The following is a 21,742-nucleotide window of genomic DNA, read 5'->3' as shown; positions in this document are numbered from 1 at the left end:
CTGCTGTCCCTGGTAGTAATTGTGGTTCTGTCCAGGACATACGATGATCACCCACAGGAAAAGGCTTTGCCGCAGAAATTAGGCTGCTGCACATCATCACGTGCCCCTTACCTCTCCTCGGAGGGTTCTGCGTCTCTGGACTTCCAGGCATTGGTCTCCGCCTCCTGTATCCCTCAAGCAGCCTCTTTCCTTCCATCCCATCCTGTCTTGGATACAGAAAAAGAATGGACTTCCGTAAGAGTTGCAATGCCACGTCCTCTGACTAGACACTAAACAGCACAGCTGTCATCCCTCAAAACACCCATAAAAACTCATGTCACGCTCCCACACCTGTGTTTCAAGCGGGTGACCTCCCGGCTCTGCTCTGCCATTTCCCTTTCCCAGATCCGAGGCTTGATCTGGGGGAGAAAAACACATCCACCTTCAGTCATGCCAGACTGTGCACCAAAGAGGGAGAGGAGGAAAAAAGGAAACACTTACCCAGTTGTCCTGAGCATTATTCTTATGAACTGCGATCTGAAAAAGCAACAATGAAAAGTCCGTGTTTAGGAATTCCAAGGACCACTACACTCACCCACATGAGGTACTAAGGGTTCAATATGTCAGGCAGAGCTCAGGGTCCCTGGTGTCTGAAGGTGAGTTCTGTCTGCTGCAGCTGTTCTTGTCTTTGTCCATTTTGTTGCCTGTGAGTTATAGTTGCTTTTGTCAGATAAGGCCCAATATTGGGTATGATTTTCAATAATCTGCCCATGTTGTCATCATCCTCCTATCTGTCCCCTAATACAATTTTACACATGAAACACTTTTCACATGATTGTAAATGTACAATGGGATCAAAACTGTTGTTCCATCCTTTCCTAACTCATTCCATGACCATAGGGTTCAGAGTTCACATAATTCCTTCCCACTTTCAATTGTGCCCTAATTCATCATGTGACAAGTGTCTTTCATCATAAAGCTCTTTCCTCCTTTCACTTAGATCTTCACCATGTTTCCTAGGGGCGCAAAGACCAGGGCCATGAAATGGCACTATCATGTTGATGGTATGATTCATTCTAAGACAGGCTGTTTCCTACAGATTATGATACTTGACACCACCCCCCAGGAACATTGGCATGGATGAAGTTTCCACACAGTCTGGCCATTGCTTGAAATCTGGAAATGTTGATGAAGTTAATTGTTTTGTTCTTTCTAAATCTTACCTTTTTATCTGTTAATACTCTATGCATATGTCCTCTGAATTTTTGTTTACATTACTATGTTGAGTCTAAACATAGACTTTTAATCTTGTAAAAAGGTTAAAAACGAAAAAAATGAAGAGAGGTTTCATGAGCTGCTGGTAATTAGTAGCTGAACTCACTTGTACTTGTTTATTTCTTTCATAGCTATTTTCACATTTTCCCTGCAGCTGCCAGCTGATTCTTCTTTGCTGCCAGTTCACACTGTGTCATTTTCAGCTTCCTAAGATGGGAAAGACATATACACAGTCCAGGAGCCAAGGTCCACAAATTCTGCCTTTTTACCTCCCAGCACTCTTGAAGGCCTAGATGCAAATATCCCTTCTCCCACCTCGCCCATAAATGCACAGACTGACAACACAGTCAGAGAAATGAACTGAACACCCCATTTAAGTTAAAGAAAATTCAACCTCTGTCTGCTGCCATGTCTCTGCTCTGAGACCTGTGTCCTCTCCTTCATCATAAAGTCATCAAATAACATTGCACTTTGTGCCTTCCCAGAGCTGGTCTTTTGTTTGAAATGGTGAAGGCTCATTTCAGTTCAGTGTCAAAAACCTTGGGTGACCACCCATACCCATTAGGATGAAGCAAGGGATCATCACTAGTCTCACACCTCCATGGGGAGCCCTGATTCTCAGTCCAGAAGTTGTACCCTGACACAGACAATCACCCTGAAAGACGACCTTCCAGGATATGGCTTCCCCAACATTGCAGCTCACTCCCAGACATCGCTAGCGTCAGGAGTACAACCCCTGCGTCCACCTTCACATATCCTGGTGGAGGAAAAGGCCAATCTTAGAGCAGCAACATCTCCTGAAGTAGAACCTGATATGAACTGTCACACAGTCTGGGTTTATCTCCAGGAAACAGATTTCAGATGGAAAACTATCAACTTCATGGAGCCAGTCTACTTGAACAAGACTCAGTTCATTGACAGTGAAGGCAGCAATGGGAAATGCTTAGAAAGGCTGGTTTGCTGTGTTGCCCTCAGACTATTTTGTTCATGGTGTTGCTTTAAAGGGTTTCAACTTGGCACTGGATGTATTCAAGAGTCACATGCAAAACTGAAAGACTCCTAGAAACTGACACAAAACCTCTAGACCGAGAAAGGCACATGCATTGCCTTCCGGCATCTCAGGCAGTCCTTCAACAAATGCTTTCTGGAGTGGCTGGAATGTAGTGGTTCTGTTGTAAGGGATTGAAAATAGAAAGGTGGCCAGGGTGCTGTACGTGCTCCCCAAAAGAGCTTAGAAATGATAAAAACAAGATGCCAGTGAGACAGAGCAGGCTCCACCCCAGGTGTGGGAAGGACTAACAGAAGCTGAGTCTCCAGGGAAGAGAAGGAAGTATTTCCTTTTCAATGTGAATGAGGGACTCTAAAGGCCCTGATCTCCTCGTGAGAACAAAAGGAAATACTGTACAAAGGAGGAAACATGTTAGCAAATGCACCACATTTCTAATGACCCCATGAAGACACATGTGACCAAGATGGAGAAGAAGGAAGCCCAGGACAAAGCCAGCCTGGCAGTGGGAACCAATCTCCCTAGGACTCATCAATGAACTTGGGGACAGACAACTGAACTGCAAAATAGCTGAACAACTTTATTCGCACGGACTTAGAAGGAAACATGTGTAGTTCAGAGGCAGCCAGCAAAGATGAGCCCTAGTGAAGCTGCGGGCTTTGGTCAAGACTCAGAGGAGTTGCACTTAAAAAATCGGGGGACAGGAAATAACTCAGCTTCCTTAGGGATTGGCCTGCTGTGAACAATCTCACTAGCAGAACTGATGCAGGGATCCAGTACTACTGGGACCCCTACCCACTTCCCAGAAATAAATTTCTGTGGTTTCTGCAGCAAGATCATTGATTTTTTCCCTACACATTCTTGACCCATGTGTGGTCCTGAACAAAAATGACCTAATTCCTGGATGACAAGACAACGTGATGGGACTGAAACCCATGCGCCAATGTAAATGGATCCCAAGCAGATCCAGACATCAATGTTATTATTGCTGATACCTTCCCTCTTCCACCCCAAATACATGACACAATGTGTGACAAGCACTTAGGACAGAAAGGAAAATGTGGGTGACAGAAAGCAAGGTAAGAAGGACAGGCACAATTCTGAATGCATTTGCCAAAAATACTCTGGACCCAATTCCAAAAGAAATTTAATTATCTCTACTGGCTGCCACATTCATTCATAAAACAGTACCTGTGATAGTTCTCACATGAACACTTTACTCTTCTATAGCCACTTTTCTTCCTTCACAGAATTCTTCAAGGATGCCTGCTTTGTCCTTCAGCTGTTTGACTTTTCCTTCTTTGGTTGCTTTCACAGACCTCAATGCATTACACTTCTCTTCCAGGGCCTTTTTATTTTCTGTACAAACATGGATTTTTTTTTTCTAAGTGTGAACATGACCTGAGACTTGTTTTTGGTGGATAGGAAAAGGGCAAGAACCGTGAAGGCAGGAAGGCACTCTTTCCCTTTCCAATGTAAAGTCATTGTCACCAATATGGGGATTTCTCCCCAACAGACAGCATACTTTCCAGTTGACAGTTATTGGACCTCAAGACTCTCAACTCTACATGCTCGAATTCACCATTTTCATCTTGCGTTTTTAAGTAAGACAGATATGAGAAAACACTTTCCATAAGTAATGATCGCACAAAAATTTGAGTGCACCACACAACAGGATTGTGCATTGCAATAAACAAAGACCTTGAGGCATAAATATAACTAGGAGAAGATAAAGATGGTGGGAAATAGTTCATGTGAGATAGCTTATAAATGGTTTTCTTGTTGGAATATATATATATTTATATACATCTGTATACGTGTGTGTGTGCATACACACACACACACACACACACACACACACACACTTTTTCCCCATTCATGTTGAAAATTCACAGTTCAGCATTACGAAATGAAGAGACTATGAGGCACCTGAGTGGTTCAGTCAGTTGAGTGTCAGACTCTTGATTTCAGGTCAGGTCATGACTCCAGGATCATGGGATCTAGCCCTGTGTTGGGCTCCATGCTGAGTGTGCATCCTGCTTAAGATTCTCTCTCTTTCCCTCTGCCACTCTCTCCCACTTGCATGCCCTCTCTCACTAAAATAATAATAATAATAATCATAATAATAATAATAAAGAATAATTTAAAAATAATTTTTTTTAAAAAAGGAAGGGACTATACGCTTTAGCTGTTGCCCTTTATCTCTCAACTATCTTTGAGAATTTTCTATATATATCTTAGAGGGCAGAGCTGAATGATGTGATAATTAGTTGTGAACATAAAAGATAAGTTCTAGTCCTTGAAATGGCAAAAGTCATCATGGTGGTCGTAGTGAAATTCCAGGTCCCTGCACAGGAGGTTGGACTCCCAGAGGCCCGCTCTCTACTGTGGTAAATGGCAAGCTAATATGCTGTGCTTACCTCACCCAATGCCAATGAACAAAAACTCTCCAAAGCCAAATTACAGTAAAACTCAGCAGCCAAGTCTTAGCACTTCCTGATTCTTCACATTCCTCTCTCTCTCTGAGATAGCAAGGCAGCATGTGCACTTTGAAGGGTGTCTTTTAAAATTTCATTAAAGTGCTCAACTTTTTTGATGTTCTCCTTTAACAAACCCTGTTGAATGAGTAATAATAATTCATTATTTTACTTGTGTTTTTAAAATGCAATCTAGGCTGGGGCGCCTGGGTGGCGCAGTCGGTTAAGCGTCCGACTTCAGCCAGGTCACGATCTCGCGGTCCGTGAGTTCGAGCCCCGCGTCAGGCTCTGGGCTGATGGCTCGGAGCCTGGAGCCTGTTTCCGATTCTGTGTCTCCCTCTCTCTCTGCCCCTCCCCCGTTCATGCTCTGTCTCTCTCTGTCCCAAAAATAAATAAAAAACGTTGAAAAAAATAAAATAAAATAAAATGCAATCTAGGCAAAGAAGGGATTCTTACCCTCCATTTAAGAGCTTCATCAGAGAGAAACTTCCTTTCTCTCTTAGTTTCCTGAAGACGTTTTGTTAATTCATTGTTTTATAAAACATGAAAAAGGAATCAGAATTCAAAAAAAAAAAAGCATAATGCTAGATAAACCTGTCTTCTAATGTGTGACTCCTTTCACAAATAGAGAGGTAGCTCTTTATATTTGTGAAGCTTGTCTTCAATTGGGACTGTTTATAGAACACATGAAATAGGTCAGTAGGATGCTCTACCAGAGTGGAAGTAACCAAAATGAAATCACACAAAATATTTGAAAGGGCAATGCTACCTTCTGTTCCCAAGTGGATATTTCTTCATCAAGTTCTTTGTTTTCTTTCTTAAAATTATTGATCTTCGTGGTTGTTTGCTGTAAACTAACTAAAAGGAGATAAAAACAATTTCTGAGGTTGTTACCAAACCAGTTATATCGAATAATCCCAGTGTTTTAGCGGCACAGACAGATGATCTGACAGGTGGGTGTACCTAACATTTTAGCTTTCCCGTGTGTCTGAAGAAATCAAGTTTCAGCAGCATTTTAAACCGAAGAAAGCCTATTTCAATGAGATTCCTATTTAAAATATTGTCCGAAATGGAGAAATGCAATAAAATATCTCCTGCTAATTTCTGTCTCATCTGGAAGCACCCTTCTTGGAAAATTCAGTCCCTTTAAATAGTCACCACCAGAGATGAAACAGAAAAATCCAATCCTATCAACTTACATTTCTCTCCTCCAATTATTAAGGTACATAGATAGGTCCCAGCAAATAAAGGAACAAACGAAAACAAAAAAACATCATTTAGTCTCGATTTGAGCCTCTCATACCCCCAGGTGCTGGTTGGAATTCCACACAAAGAAAGCTCAAACTGCTGCTGACTGATTGACTACTCAAAGGCCTTGGATGACTTCCTGCTGCTCACAGATTGCCTTTCGTGAACCCTAGGCCAGGGGCCCTGGAGGACAAGGTCTTTGGAATCAAACATACGGGTACCATCTCAGCTTTACACTTAGTGGCTGGAGGATCTGGATTAATGGCAATTCCTAGAAGACAAACTTTTTTCATCCCGACATGCGAATATTACCCTCCAACCTTAAAGGAATATTATTCAACACACACGAAGCACCCAATAATTACAGGTGGATAGCACACGTAAGCTCTAGAACAGACTCCTCTAACAGGGATTAATTCTCTCATCTGACCACAGAGTGCAAACTTCTATTGGCCGGCACACTGTGAGAGGTCTCATGCCCTGAGATCACTCTTCTCCCCACCACCACCACTGCATTCAAAGGGATGAACAGCAGCCTTTGCGGGCTCGTTAAGTGTCAGGCAGCCACCCTGGCTCTCAACAGACAGCGCCACAGCATCACCACAGTCTATGGAGCCCATGCAGAGTACATTTCCCCCATTTGTGTCACATTCACTTCTCATTCTCCCCTGGCATGGACGGCTCCCTGCACCTCAGACTCAAAACCTTGGTTTAAACCTCTCTTGTGACACACACCCTGCCTGGCAATATCTGGCTTCTTCTCTAAGCTTAGGCTTGTTGATAGACTCAAAAAGGGTTTTCTTATCTTCACGTTTCAGCAAGAGCCGGCTCATGGCAAAGTGCTCACTCCACACCTCAGGCTCATGTCATCACTTGTTTCCTAACCATTTCTATGTAAAATTACACTCATTTCATTCCCTCTACTTTGGTGATGTGTTCCTCCTCCTGATCTCTTATCTTAAGGGATGGCAACTCCCCTCCACATTGTCACTTAGGCCCCAAACAGGGAAGAGAAAGATTTTCAAGAGTTAACATGCCAATTAGACATCAGAAGTCACCATATGTATCCCTAGTTGAATTAAAATGCACATCAAGGAGTGCCTGGGTGGCTCAGTTGGTTGAGTGTCCAGCTCTGGGTCAGGCCATGATCCCATGTTTTGTGGGTTCTACCCTCACATCGGGCTCTGTGGTGACAGCTGGGAGCCTGGAGCCCACCTCGGAGTCTGTGTCTCCCTCTTTCTGTCCCTCCCCAACTCGCACTTTGTCTCTCTTGCTCAAAAAGAAACAAACATTAAAAAAACCCACCTCAAACACCAGTACTGAGAAAATATTCCAAAGAAAACTAAAGCTTAAATTCTTACCTTGATATTCTCGAGGTTCTAAGAGAGGAAGAAACAAAATTAAGTTTGCTGTCAAAACATATTGTTAGTAAAAAACCCAGTGTTTAAAAACCCAGTGTTTAAAAAACCCAGTGTTTAAATACTAAAATAATAATCCAATGAAATTACAATAATCATTTAATTTTGCATAATGAATTCACAGGATTAAAAAATAGGAAAAAATTAGAATTTCCTATTTAAGTCATGATACTTCACAAACATTTCCGTTAAAACGCACAATGTGTATAGCTTATTTTTGACCCCCAAATCGATTTACATATTCCTAAATGAACATTCAACCTATGCAATTTTGAAAATTGATAATGCAGACATTTTTTTAAAATGCACTAAATCGTCATTTCCCTGACTTTTTCATTTTAAACCCAGGTTCCACATTGAAGTTTAGAACTGGGATTATTTTTAAATCCTGAAATAAAGAAAAAAGGAAGGAGGAAGGAAGGAAGGAAGGTAGGAAGGTAGGCAGGCAGGCACATTCTAATATTTTTCAAGTAGTTAACATAACTTAAGAATTTATAAACCAGGTTAAAATAGAAAAATCAATAATATTAAGCATAAGAAGTCAATGACTTCTGTTGTACATTCGTAAAGTATCTAAAGAAACTCCTTTGGAATATCTCCAAAAATATGCCCAAAATTTATGGAAGAATGGGAGAAAGTAACAATAAAAAATGTACTAGAGATACACAACTGATAATGTTATATGGATAGATGTTTACAGATAGGGACTTAGAGAGAGGAGTAGTTACTATCATAAACATGGGATTGTTATTCCCCCCAAAATATACTTCTAGTTCACTTTCTAAAAACATTGGGGTTTTCTTTCAAGGTTTACTTTGATTCTGAATCACAGCTCAAAGTGTCAGATTTCTGAAGTAAGTAAAGATTTGCCTAATCAGGTGATCTTCTCTATGCTGATGACATCTAGGAGATTTTAAGTTCCTTGAATACACAGCTCCAAGTAGGCAATGAAAGGAATTCACATTCCTATTTCACAGTATTGCACCTAAATCAATCAATAAGAACTATGAAAATTATTTCTAAAAGAATGCTAAAGTCCTGGATATGGTCCCCAAAAGAACACATGTCATTTTACAAAAACTAGACTAACCAGCACTGTAGGAGCAAATACACCCACAATGCAATTCACACGAATTCACATACGAAGCTTTAATTTTGTGCGAATGAACCTCTCTAGAAAGTAGCCTCCAAAATGTGTAACATTTGTTTCTTCAGCTCTCAGAAGTGAGGTCACTAAAATGCGTGCTGGTGGGAAATGTACATGTCTTTGAGTGGCCACTGTCTGAAAGAGAGCAGGGTCTGTCAGCACAATGATCATGGGTATCGAACACACAAAAGACAAGCCATACTGGCATGAATGTAAACATCCTCCCTCGTGGGTATTCTTGAAACATCTGGCAACTGTCTGGCTGCTGATATTCATAGTTGACTCTTTTGTTTTTGAAATTATTGTCAAGTTCGCGAACATACAGTGTATATAGTGTGCTCTTTGTTTTGGGGGCAGATTCCGTGATTCATCGTTTACATACAACATCCAGTGCTCATCCCAACAAGTGCCCTCCTCGATGCCCATCACTCATTTCCCCCCACCCCCGCATCAACCCTCAGTTCTCTGCATTCAAGAGTCTCTTATACTTTGCCTTCCCTTCTATTCGAAACTACTTTTTCCCCTTCCCTCCCCCCATGCTCCTCCATTAAGTTTCTCAAGTTCCACATATGAGTGAAAACGTTTGATGTCTTTTTCTGACTGACTTATTTCACTTGGCATAATACACTCCAGTTCCATCCACATTGTGACACATGGCAGGATTTTATTCTTTGTCATTGCCAACTAGTATTCCATTGTATATATATATACCACATCTTTATCTATTCATCAGTTGATGGACATTTAGGCTCTTTCCATAATTTGTTGAAATTATTATTGAAAGTGCTGCTGTACATGTGCCCCTATGAATCAGCACAGGGAGGAGAGCATTTTAAGAGAAATAGTTCATTAGCTTCTCTCCTGGGAGCCCTGGGACAACACCCAGATGGTTGATGGCCCCAGGTGTTCTGGGCAGGGAGGGCCTAGCAGGTGGCCAGGGTCACCCCAGTTATAAGTGGAGCAGAGAGCAGGGAAAGACGCAGCAGTGAACAGAGTTGGGGGCCTTGAAAAGGTGAGATGATTCATGGAGGCGAGGTAGTGTCCCTAAAGCCAGTGTCAGCTTCCCATCTGGGGAGCCCTTTGTGGCTCCTAGGGGCAGGACCAGGAGCCTAGAGTTTGAGATCCAGCTGTGCTGCTTACCAGCTGTGTGACCTAGACTGGTTTGCTTCAATAAAATGGTGTCCTTCCATATACATGCCTGTGTCCATAACTGTGGTGAGGACAAGAGAAAGCCATGTACTGAGCACCTGTGCACATTAACATCACCATCTCCGTGGGATGCAGGATCATCAAGCCCAATGGTCAAGAATGAATTCTTGTTACGTTTTATGGTGCGAAGAGGTGTTTTCATTTCAGCATGGGGACAGGACCGGTTGGAAGAAAGAGCTGCACTGGGAAAGTGAGGAGCAATTAACTGTATACTTTTCAGTTTGGGGGTGGAGAGGCTAGAGGTAACCTATCTCTAAAGGGATTTGTGCATGTTAAAAAGACTCATGGGATCCAGGAGGTCTGGCTGTTGTGAAGACAGGGTTGCTTTCAGTCTCTAGCAAATCATCAATATTTAGTGCCATTAGTGCCTTGAGCAGGGTCACACTCCGCATGTCTCGGGGAGTTTTCAGTGGGCTGCAGAATGTGAGAGAATTTAATCTTGACTATGATTCTCTTGCCTTTGTGCTCCTCCTGATTTCCCCCATGAATAATTTTTTAAGTTTCTCTACTTTGAGAGAAACATAGAGTGAGCAGGAGAGGGGCAGAGAGGGAGGGAGAGAGAGAATCCCAAGCAGCATCCACTCTCATATTGCTGAGCCCGATGTGGGGTTGAACTCACAAGCCATGAGATCATGACCTCAGCTGAAATCAAGAGTCAGAGTCTTAACTGACTGAGAGACCCAGGCACCTCGCCCCCCGCCGCCCCCTGAACAATTCTGAACCTTAAATCTTTAAGGTTGTTGAAGGCAGAGGGAAAGCCTCATCTTCTGTAACTTCTTCTTGCTGAATAGAGATGGAGAGATGTCCCTACGTCATGGGTCAACATTGATTACTCAGGAATGTATAGTGGATTTAGAAAAGTGGAGGCATTTGAGTCCAATGTGGATCCCAAAGAAGTATGTCTGTGGTGGTAAGGACCATTTGTCAACCTGAAGTTATTGTAGTGATGGAGTCTTGGCACCAAGCAGAGAAATGTTGGAAAAGGCAATATATGAATATTAATATGGCTATAAGAATGGGTATAAGAATGAGAAGTCCAACAAAGAGACCCTTTATTGTTGACCACCGTCGTCCTGAAGAAGCAGGGCTTAACCAGTCTTTTAAAGACAGGGAAGTATTTTTGTATAGCCTTAATTTGAGTACACATGTCAGTTGGTAACCCTGCCATAATTCTGGAGTAATATTGCTGGATAACCTGGAGTGGATACATAGCACTCTGCTTTAATGATGCATAGGTGTCTCCTTGGTCTGCGGTCAGGATATCAAGGGCCATTCGGTTTTGGAGGGCCACTTTTTAAACTGAGCTGGGTCTGTTTGAAGATGACTAGTTTATGCTTGGCTAAAGCCTCTATTTGTAATTTTGTATCAATAGAGGTGGCCCCTGGGGCATATATGGCTAAGGGATCAAACCATCAAGAAGCCCTCTTTGTTTGATGTCTAACTTCAACAATATCCTAATTATGAGGAATCACGGGCAAGTGGGAGAAAACTTGTCCGAGCCAGGCCAGAAGCCAAGCCAAATACTTGCCATCAGACATGCCTGCAATACCTGTAGGTGTGGGTGAATTCCTCTTCTCAAGGTCCCCCAAATATCCTGAGGTCCCTGTTCCTTCCGGGAAGCGATATTCCTGACTCTCCTGGTAAGGCTGCTGGGAAACCTGTAAGCAAGGTATCAGGCCAACAGTTCCAAAGGGCTTTCCTGGCTTACTTTTCATTTCTTTAAATGTGTGTTTATTTTGGAGAGAGAAAGAGAGAGGGGGATGAGTGGGGGAGGGTCAGAGAGAGGGTGACAAAGGATCTTAGCAGGCTTTGTGCTATCAGTGCAGAGTCTGATACGGGGCTCGAACTCACGAACTATGAGATCAGGACCTGAGCTGATGTCAGACGCTTAACTGACTGTGCCATCCAGGCGTCCCCTGGCTTTATGTTTCATAAAGGCAACCTCAGTTCCTTAAAGCTGTATGGTCATGTCTGAGTCTATGTATGTCCCTCTGAAACATGACATTCCAGTCAAAGCTTTGGTAAAATAACCAATAGTTTCAATAGTGTCCTGTTACAAGGAGAACAGATTCTTAGTGAACTTAGGAAAACAACTGTAATTACCTAGTAAAAAAGAACTTTTGAATTTCAGAGGGTTGAGGTAGGGAGGAAAGTTAGATGCATCAATTTGTTCACAAATGAATGTTTTACCATGTTTCTGTAAGTCATAGAGACTCATGTTAAGAGAGTTTCCTTAATCTGGCAGAGCAAACATCAGAGAACAAGTAACATTTCAAACAAGAGTCATGAAAATTATAATCATTTTCTTCAGTTCATTTAGTTCCATGTTACTAATTCTTGCTCAGTTTGAATGTAGCTTCCGTTAGTTCTGGAAATTCTTACCCATTTCGGCTTTATGATTTTTTTTAAGTTTATTTATTTGTTTGAGAGAGACAGAGGCAGCATGAGTGGGGAAGGGACAGGGAGAAGGAGACTCCCAAGCAGGCTCCACACTGTCAGTGTAGAGCCCGACAAGGGGCTCAGTCTCCTAAACCATGAGATGGTGACCTGAGCCAAAATCAAGAGTCTGATTCTTAACTGACTGAGTCACTCAGATACCCCAGTTTTATGATTTTAAAGATATCAAAAACCTGCATTTGTTTAAAAAGAAGTCCTTTGTATGAATTTGCTTGAAGATGAAACACATTTTGCAAATGACAAAAGACCATAATACAGCTGACAAGAAAATTCAGTTATTTCTGTGACACAGAACACTTCGATAATCAGAATATCAAGGGATATTAAAACTGCAGTAATTTCATATCTATATCTGTCCCTATCTATCTTTCTCCCTATATGAACCGTTATAGCATTGACCCAAGCAATACAAGCTTAAGTTTATCATTATTTGTTTGTGTGTTCCAAGCATCTTAACATGCGAAATAAACAAGCCTAGTTGGTCATAAAAGACTTCATTTACTATTTAAATCTTGGGAAAGTTTTAATGTTCATGCCTAAATAGGATTATGGATCATTATAAAACTTAAAACTTATTTATTTAACCAAGGTGACAAGAGATTCCAAAGGCCAATAGATAGGGTACTATGCTTGTTAGTAAATCTTAGCTCCTTTAACATTGTGAAGTTTTAATTTTGTTAACAAACCAAAGACCTGCTAAAGGCAAAACAGAGAACCTTTGGTTTTCTGGGCAAGCAAAACAAAAGAGAAAACAAGATTTATGTTTTCTTACCAAGTGCAAACTAACAATCCAAGAAAACGTTGTCTTTTTTAGCAGAGAGAAAGCAGAATTGTAATCTTCTAACAGTGTACCTCTAGAATCCAGTCATTTTGGGGTGCCTGCAGAGTGCAGTTGCTTGAGCATCCCACTCTTGATTTTGGCTCAGGTCATGGGATCAAACCCCGAGTCAGGCTATGCACTAAGCGTGGAGCCTGCTTGAGATCCTCTCTCTCTGCCCCTCCCCCATGTGTGCACATACTGTCTCTCTCAAATACGAAATAAAGAAAGTCCATTCATTTCAATGTTAGTCTGTGCTGATGACATATAAAATTATTGTCCAAAGACTACCCTTCACAAACTTTCTACAACTTTCTTTCGCACTCAGATTTTGTCCCAAGCCATTTCTTTCCAAACAACCAATCTCATTTTAGGAGAAAATTACTTTCTTTTACCTCAACAAAAGTGTATTCCCATTCATCACATCTTCCTTACGCATCTCTTTCTTTTTTTACATGCAGAGTTACTTTCCTTATTTCCATCAGTCTTATTTACGTTTAGCAGAAGAATTTTAACTCTTAGAAACCTTAGTCTCCAGTGAAAACTAAGTAGTAACCAATTGTGAACTCTTATACCAGAAATCTTCTAGATCTAAAATTCATAAAACTACATTTTATAATTAAAAAACATGGTTTCCCTAGTACAATCTTTTAATAAAGCACAAATCATATTTCCAACAGACCCAAATATCCTCAGCTTCTCTGTAATAAGAAGCCAAAAGTACAAATCTACATTCAGTAATCAGTGCTACAGCACTCAGTCCTATTTGGAAAAGGCCTAGATGGCCAATGGATTCAGTTCTATTTATCATTTAGCCAAAACTTTCAAGTTAAAGAGTTTGAAAGCTTTTGAAAGACTTTGAAAATTATCTAAGAAAACTTTGAGACAGACAAAATTCAGAATCATTTTAAGTCCTCTTTTTGCTAACAAATTGCCACAGAAATAACACAAGCTTATTTGACTTTCTGCACACCTTGGTAGAATAAAAGTTTTATATTTGATGCTGACAACTCCAAAGACACGTCCATTTTCATTAAGCCAACAAATGTAGTTTAAATACCATGTATATTTCACCTGGGGCCACTAAAGTGTCAATCACTTTGTTCCCCATTGTCAATTTTTACCTGGGGCTGTGGCTGGAACTCTGAAGTGGAAGGTGTTAAGTCCAAGGGGGTACTCTTTGCTCCTTGACAGCAAGGGTAGGAGAAGGCGTCAGAGGTACTGAGGATGTATAGGAGTCTTTAGGGGTCTATGCGGGTACCACCGCACCTCAGGTGGTACAGAAACAGGTAGAAGGGACCTGGGGTGGCTCACCTGTCTCCCTCACTTGACCTGGCCCCATGCAACACCCCCACGCTAAGTGTACCCTGTCCCTACTCTGTGCTCCTGTCCCCATGGCCACACTACCCTGGCCACTCCCTGGAATCCAGGCCTGGACACAGCCTGCCATAAGCCCCTGACATGGGGTGCCCAGCACCGGGTTGGAACCAGGAAAACACCCCCTTCCATGACAACTTAGATGGGATAGGTCATGCCAGGGTCTGTGTATTCTGTCTGCCTGTGCTGGCCTCCAGTGGAGTGCCAGAGTTATGTGGAGTGTGCGTGTGTGTGTCTAAATTTATGTTATGCACCTGTTCGTGTGAGTTCTGTTTCTGTGGGTCTATTGACTGTGGACATGAGTTTCTCGTTATTTGGTTGTTTTCACGTTTTTCACTTGGGTTTGTTTGTATGTATGTGTATCTGTGTCTGTCTCTGAATGAGTATGTATCTGCTGTGCAGACCTCTGTGTCTGTGACTGTATCATCTTTATCTTCCAGGGACACGGGTCCCTGTGGTGGGAGTGTGTGTGTGTATCTGTGTTTCATGTCTGTGCGTGTATTGGTTGTGCATGTGATTCTGAGGCCCCTTTGGGTGTTCTTGATCATACCTGTGTGTGTGTGTTTTCTGTGCGTGTGTGTTTAGCGTGTGTAGCGTTTGCTTTATGGGGCTGTTACACGTGGCCCTGAGTGTGTGTGTCTGTGTGAGTGAGTGTGCTCCCCTCAGGGTGTCACTGACTATGTCTGCAGCGTGGGTCTGTGTGTGAGCCTGTCCATGAGTCCCATACCCGAGTACCCAGATGAGGCTGCAGGTGATTCCATGCCTGTTTGTCTCTGTGCTTATGGTGTCTGTTTCTTTCTGTGAGTGTATATGTCTGTACCCCTAGAAATGAGCAGCTGCAGAGGAGACCCTTCAAGGATGAGTCCTGGGGTGGGTGAGCAGGAGACAATCTGTGCTGCCCTCAACCTCAGGCTCAGCTCCCTCTGTCCATTTTTCTCCTGTCCTCCAGTGTCCCCGCCTTGTGTTGCATCTCAGTCCCCAAGGATGGATGGAGTGAAAGTTCAACTCACAGGACCACAGGCCAGCGGCTGGGAGGGCTCCAGGTGGAAGGAGGGGTTATTAAGTATGGGGAGGGCTCCAAGACCCTGGTGAGGATAAGGGCTTCCTGGGCCCTGGGAGAGGTGAGTGAGCGGGGGCCCCTAGGGAGGCCCAGGGAAACAGAGCTCCTGGGCCCCGTGGAAGGAATGCAGGATTGGGCACCCCAGGAAAGAGCTGGAGGAGTCCTACAGGACTCGTGAGTCCCCAAAGGGCACATCCCTCACTCACCTGTGCTGGTACAGGCTGGGGCTGGGAAGCAGCAGCAGCAGCAGCAGCATCCAGAGGCTGCAGGGGCAGCAGATCCCTGGGATGATGGATGGAGCAATGAGCCATGGTCTTGCAAGCAAGGGAAATCACCACGCTGGCTGCCCTCGGCCCTTACCCCTGCCCCAGCCACCTCACTAGCTCTTGCCCTGGCATCACCCTCCAGCAGGGCATGGGCAAGCCAGCCAGGGATGGGCACCTGGGGCCACAGGAGTGTCCCCCATGACCTCTGTGTCCTAGCTGTTGAATGGGCATAAGGAGTCACCCAGGGCCCCTGGAACCAGGAGGGAGAACCCAGCCCTGGAATCTTCTCTGATGGGACTTGGGGAGAATTATGGAGGGACAGCATTTAGGGCCAGTTCATTCTCAGGATAAAAGCACAACACGAGGTCACCTTGGAGGCTGATGTCAATGTTTTCTTATGCAGGCCACATTCAGAGCACTCACCCAGGGATTTTGAGGAAGGAGAATAACTGATATTAATTTAAAAGAACAAAAATGCTGGACCGTGGGCACTCCTGAAAGTGGGCTCTTAAAAAACAAAGCCCAACCCTCCGTCCTCATCCTCCCCATAGTGGGGAAACTGAGGCAGTCAGGGATTTGGTCAAGATCACAGAGTGGTTTTTGGGTGTTTTGCTGATTACATGTGACCAAACTCCTTTTTCCAAAGTTCACTTCTTTAATCTTACCAGTGATGTTTTTGGGCAACTCTGGGACAAATTTCACCTGGTTAAAGATGAAGCAAACCCATCCTGAATGAGTCCTGTTGTCATTTCTACCAATGACCCAGGCCTCGCCTTTGTCCCTGCTCAGTCCCCCAGACTGGTTGATACCATGTGGTGGCCTCACTAGGCTCCACAAAGAATGTCACATTGTCCTGTGTCCCGGTAAGCAGGCCTTTCTTGCATTCCATAGGTTTGGGTCTGTCATGTTTTCATTTTCATTGGCTTCCATGTACTTTTGTATTTCCTCTTTATTTTCTTGGTTAACCCTTTCATTCTATAGTAGGATGTTCTTTAATCTCCAGGTATCCATGGTCTTTCCAAATTTTTTCGTGTGGTTTCACAGATTTCCTGTCCAGTCCCCTGCAAGTGTTTTCACTTTTTCTCTCTTTCTCTCCAGCTACGTTCAGGGGAGTGCTTTTCTTGCACCATCCCAGTGGGCTGCACTCTCCCCCTTTCCTTTTCTCTGTCCTCTCTCTCCACAAACAGCTGCCTCCCCTCCCCGGCTTTTCTCTCCAGCAGTTCACCTATCCACACCACATACCTGCCATGTTCTGTGGCTCAAGTAATGCAGATTATTGTCTTAATGTTCAAATCTCTTTGCTAGCTGTTCAGAATGATTTGGTGCTGATCTAACTGCATTTCCAGGATGAGACAAGCTCAAGGTCTACATCTAGAGACCACACTTATAGCGATCAAACTCAAGTTTTGGCTTACCTGAGGGTGGATGTGGCATCATCCCATTGTTCTAATAAGTATTTCTCCCACTTACTGGTGAGGATGAGTGTTCCTTGTTTTTCATATGCTTCCTGATCCTTCATATTTTTTTTTTCAACGTTTTTTATTTAGTTTTGGGACAGAGAGAGACAGAGCATGAACAGGGGAGGGGCAGAGAGAGAGGGAGACACAGAATCGGAAACAGGCTCCAGGCTCCGAGCCATCAGCCCAGAGCCCGACGCGGGGCTCGAACTCACGGACCGCGAGATCGTGACCTGGCTGAAGTCGGACGCTTAACCGACTGCGCCACCCAGGCGCCCCCTGATCCTTCATATTTTTATCAGCTATTTATTGGTTGTCTCCCAGAAGGAATACTTAGGTATGAATCAGGAGATGTGACCTTCCACTCAGACTGAGAACTAACAAGACAGTTCATAAATCTTGTGTAGCGGAGTACTCTGGATGCAGGATTAGAAATTGCTGTCCAGCTTCCCTGTGTCTCTTTTACACCACCCAAGTTACATTAACACATCTCACACATCATCTCATCTTCCAAAATAGACATTTTCTTTATTTCAGCATCTTGTTTTTAGTGCCCATTCAGTGAATCAACTCCTTGAAATTTAACCACCCATCATAGCTCTTATCTGATACCAAGAGATTGGTCTTCAAGGGGGCATAGTTGGACACAACAAGGTCCACAAGTGGGGCCATAGCCTCACTGACTACCATGCACTGGGACTTAGATGTGTATGATTGATAGAAAATGTCCTTGACAGTCAGCTGAAGGGTTCCAGGCATAAAAGTGATTCCTGAAAATGGCAAACGAGAAGGCTTCAATCATATCTTTAAAGGAGATACCATTACCGTAAGCATCCTGGCAGGCACATGAGATCTCTTTCAATACTAGCCTTCTAGGCTATCACCTCTCCGTTGGGCCAGCAACCAAATAGCAGCTTTGGTGGAAATGGACTCTGAGCCCTCTGAGCATTGTTGCCATTACCTTTTCCTCTCAAGCAGTCAATAATTTACATGGGTAGGTGTCAGATTAATTGCTATTTAAAAGACAGCCTGATTTTGAAACTGTGTGATGCAAGGGGGTTGTGGAAACTTCCTCTATGTTGGTGCCTCTTGTGTGAAAATAGCCACTGCTGTGGATTCCTGTATTTGCACTGGACACAAACATTCCTTCCTCTTTTCTTCTGGTTGTTCGATAGTGTTTCTTCCATCCATTTATCACATATTTGGGGACTATTATGTGACTGGCACATGCAGGGTACATCTGTCTGCCACAGGCTGTTCTATGATTATGTCAAGCAGAGGCTTCCCTTGATTTCACAAGCTTGGAGAATTAGAATATTTCTGGGAGCAACTGATGATGACAATGTCTGTCTTGTACTAAAGCTTACATACCCTATTACAGGCCTATTGGTTTTGGAAAAGCATCTGGTGTACAGTGTGGCCCTTGGCCACACCTCCCACCTTTGTCTTTTGTGTCTCAGATGGAAATATCTTAAGGACAATAATAAAAAGTCCCTGTTCAAAACTGACAGTTGCCAGAGCACAAGAAACAACGAGTGTTGGCAAGGGTGTAGAGAAAGAAGAACCCTCTTGCACTGTTGGTGGAAATGCAAACTGCTGCAGCCATTCTTGAAAACAGTATGGAGGGTCCTCAAAGAGTTAAAATAGGAGCGCCTGGGTGGCTCATTCAGTTAAGCATTCAACTCTTGATTTCAGTTAAGGTCTTTATCTCATGGTTCATGAGATTGAGCCCTGCCTCAGGTTCCACGCTGACAGCATTGATCCTGCTTGGGATTCTCTCTCTCCCCCCTCTCTCTCTGCCCCTGCCCCCAATCACATACACACACTCATTATCAAATAAACATTTTTAAAAAGTTAAAAATAGAACTGCCCTACAATTCAGCAATTGCTGTACTAGGTATTCACCCAAAGAATACAAAAATACCAATTCAAAAGGATACATGCACCCCGATGTTTATAGCAGCATTGCCTCAACAGCCAAAGTATGGAAGGAGCCCAAATGGCCATTGAACAATGAATGGATAATGAAGAATCGGTATATATGTATATAATGGAATATTACTCAGACTACAGAAAGAATGAAATCTTGCCATTTGCAAAGACATGGATGGAGCTAGTTTATGAACTAGTTCATAAGTGAAATAAGTAAAATAAGTCAGTCAGAGAAAGACAAATATAGGATTTCACTCACATGTGGAATATAAGAAATAAAACAGAGGAGCGTAGGGGAAGGGAAGGAAAAATAAGATAAAAACAGCAAGGGAGGCAAACCCTGAGAGACTTCTAACTATAGAGAACAAACTGAGTATTGGTGGATGGGAAGTGGTTGGGGGGATGGGCTAAATGGCTGATGGGCATTAAGGAGCCCATTTGTGATGACCGCTGGGTGTTATGTGTAAGGGATGAATCACTCAATTCTACTCCTGCAAGCAGTAGTACACTACATGTTAACTAAGTTGGATTTAAATAAAATCTTGGAAGGAGGGGCGCCTGGTGGCTCAATCGGTTGAGCGTCCGACTTTGGCTCAGGTCACGAACTCGCGGTCTGTGAGTTCGAGCCCCGCGTCAGGCTCTGTGCTGACAGCTCAGAGCCTGGAGCCTGCTTGGGATTCTGTGTCTCCCTCTCTCTCTGCCCCTCCCCCACTCATGCTCTGTCTCTCTCTCTCTCTCTATCAAAAATAAATAAACATTAAACGAATTTTAAATAAAATGTTGGAAGGAAAAAAATCAACGTTGGCAAAGATGTAGAGAAATCAGAACTTTCAAACACTGCTTGTGGAAATGTGAAATGGTACAGCTACTCTGGAAAATAGTTTGGCAATTTCTTAATAAGTTAAAAATGGAGTTGCCATGTGGCACAGCAATTTCATTCCAAGGTATAAACCCAAGAGAATTGAGACATATATTCCCACAAAAACCTGTACATAAATGTTCATAGGAGCACTATTCGCAATTCCTGAAATGTGGAAACAACCCAGTTGTTCATCAACTGGTGACCAGATACATCAAAGGTGGTGAAACCGTACAAGGGGATATTGTCTAGTCATCAAAAGGCATGCAGTACTGTCACATGTGTAGATGAACTTCAAGAACATTGTGCTAAGTGAAAGAAGCAAAAGTCCATGTCTTGTATAATTGCATTTATATGAAATCTCCAGAACAGGCAGAACCAAGAGACATAAGTAGACTAGTGGTTGCCAGGGAATTGGCGTGGGAGGAATTGATATGGGATTTCTTCTCAGAATGAAAATAATATTTTAGACTTAGTGGTAATAGTTGTGCAACATCAGGACTATAGTAAAAGCCACTGGATTGTCCATTTTAAAATGGTCAGAATGACGGCTTTTAAGTGTTGTCAATTTCACTTTTTTTTTTTACATTTTTTTCATTTTTTAGTATGTTTTAAATATGAAATTTATTATCAAATTGGTTTCCATACAACACCCAGTGCTCATCCCAACAGGTGCCCTCCTCAATGCCCACCACCCACTTTCCCTCCCTCCCACCCCCCATCGACCCTCAGTTTTTTCTCAGTTTTTAAGAGTCTCTTATGGTTTGGCTCCCTCCCTCTCTAACTTTTTTTTAAAAAAATAAAAAATTGAAAGCTTCAAAAAATAAAAATAAAAATAACCAAAAAGGAGCATTTCAAACATAAAGAAAAAGAAAAACATGTCCGTGGTTTCCATAAGATTAAAGTCATACAGTCTTGCAGATACCAAGACATGAAATAAAGTCTGTAACTTTCTGGAATGTCATTGGCCATGATGATTTATGACGCTCCGTGTGAAAAAAACATATGTAATCCTGCACTGACTGTTCCTTCCTCAGGGAAGTCTGTTCTTTGTGAAGATTTTGTATCCTGGGTGGCTATCTTAACTTGGGCTTAAATGAAAGTCTTCTCCCTTGTGTCTAAAATTAAAAAAAAAAAAAAAACACAACTTTTATCCACTTTGAATCAACATAGTTGTTTTGCAGTGTTGTTCAAGTCTCCTATTTCCTTGTTGATCTTTTGTGTAGTTGTTCTATCCATGATTCAAAGTGGGATATTGAAATCTCATACTGGGAAGTATACTTTTGAATATACAAGGAAAGTTTCGAGTAATGATGCTGCTTTCCTTGGTGACCCTTTCCCAAAGTATAGTCCTAAACTATTTTTAAGCAGAAGCAATACAATGAAAACAAAGGTATAGTCCCCCAGAGTGGCTTCTTTGCAGTGGGAATATGCATGTTGTGCTACCTCCTTGCAGCATCCTTTCCTGATTTTCTAGCTAAGGGAGTTTCTTTTCCTTCTGAACTCCTTGTCAACTTACCTAGGACCTTCCTGATTGCATTAAATTGCTCCTTCATCGATCTCATCTCCCCTAGGAGTGTTTCAGCCCTCTGAGGGTAGAACTGTGTCTCATTTGTCTTTAGCTCCAGCTTCTAGCTCAGTGATTTTCATTCTATAGACTTTTGATAGCATTTCAGAATACACATTAAGAAGAAACGTCTCATTGCTATTTGCCCAAAGAGTGGTTTTAAAAATGTATTATTTCACATGTGGGTTAGA

At 42.7% G+C, this 21,742-nt stretch overlaps 1 long non-coding RNA gene across 2 annotated transcripts; it reads right to left on the bottom strand.

The window, feature by feature from the left end:
- Positions 1–111: 111 nt before the first annotated feature.
- LOC131511036 (uncharacterized) lies at positions 112–3,371 on the bottom strand. 2 transcript variants are annotated; one of them, XR_009261311.1, is made up of 2 exons: positions 1,361–3,371; positions 112–683 (listed from the first exon to the last, which is right to left on the bottom strand). It is a non-coding gene; the product is annotated as an uncharacterized LOC131511036 (long non-coding RNA). The 2 variants fall into 2 exon arrangements; XR_009261312.1 differs by having other exon boundaries at positions 112–516.
- Positions 3,372–21,742: the final 18,371 nt, after the last annotated feature.

The sequence above is a fragment of the Neofelis nebulosa genome, chromosome 4 (assembly GCF_028018385.1).
Source record: "Neofelis nebulosa isolate mNeoNeb1 chromosome 4, mNeoNeb1.pri, whole genome shotgun sequence".
NCBI classification, from domain to species: domain Eukaryota; kingdom Metazoa; phylum Chordata; class Mammalia; order Carnivora; family Felidae; genus Neofelis; species Neofelis nebulosa.
This window is presented reverse-complemented; position numbering and strand designations above follow the sequence as displayed.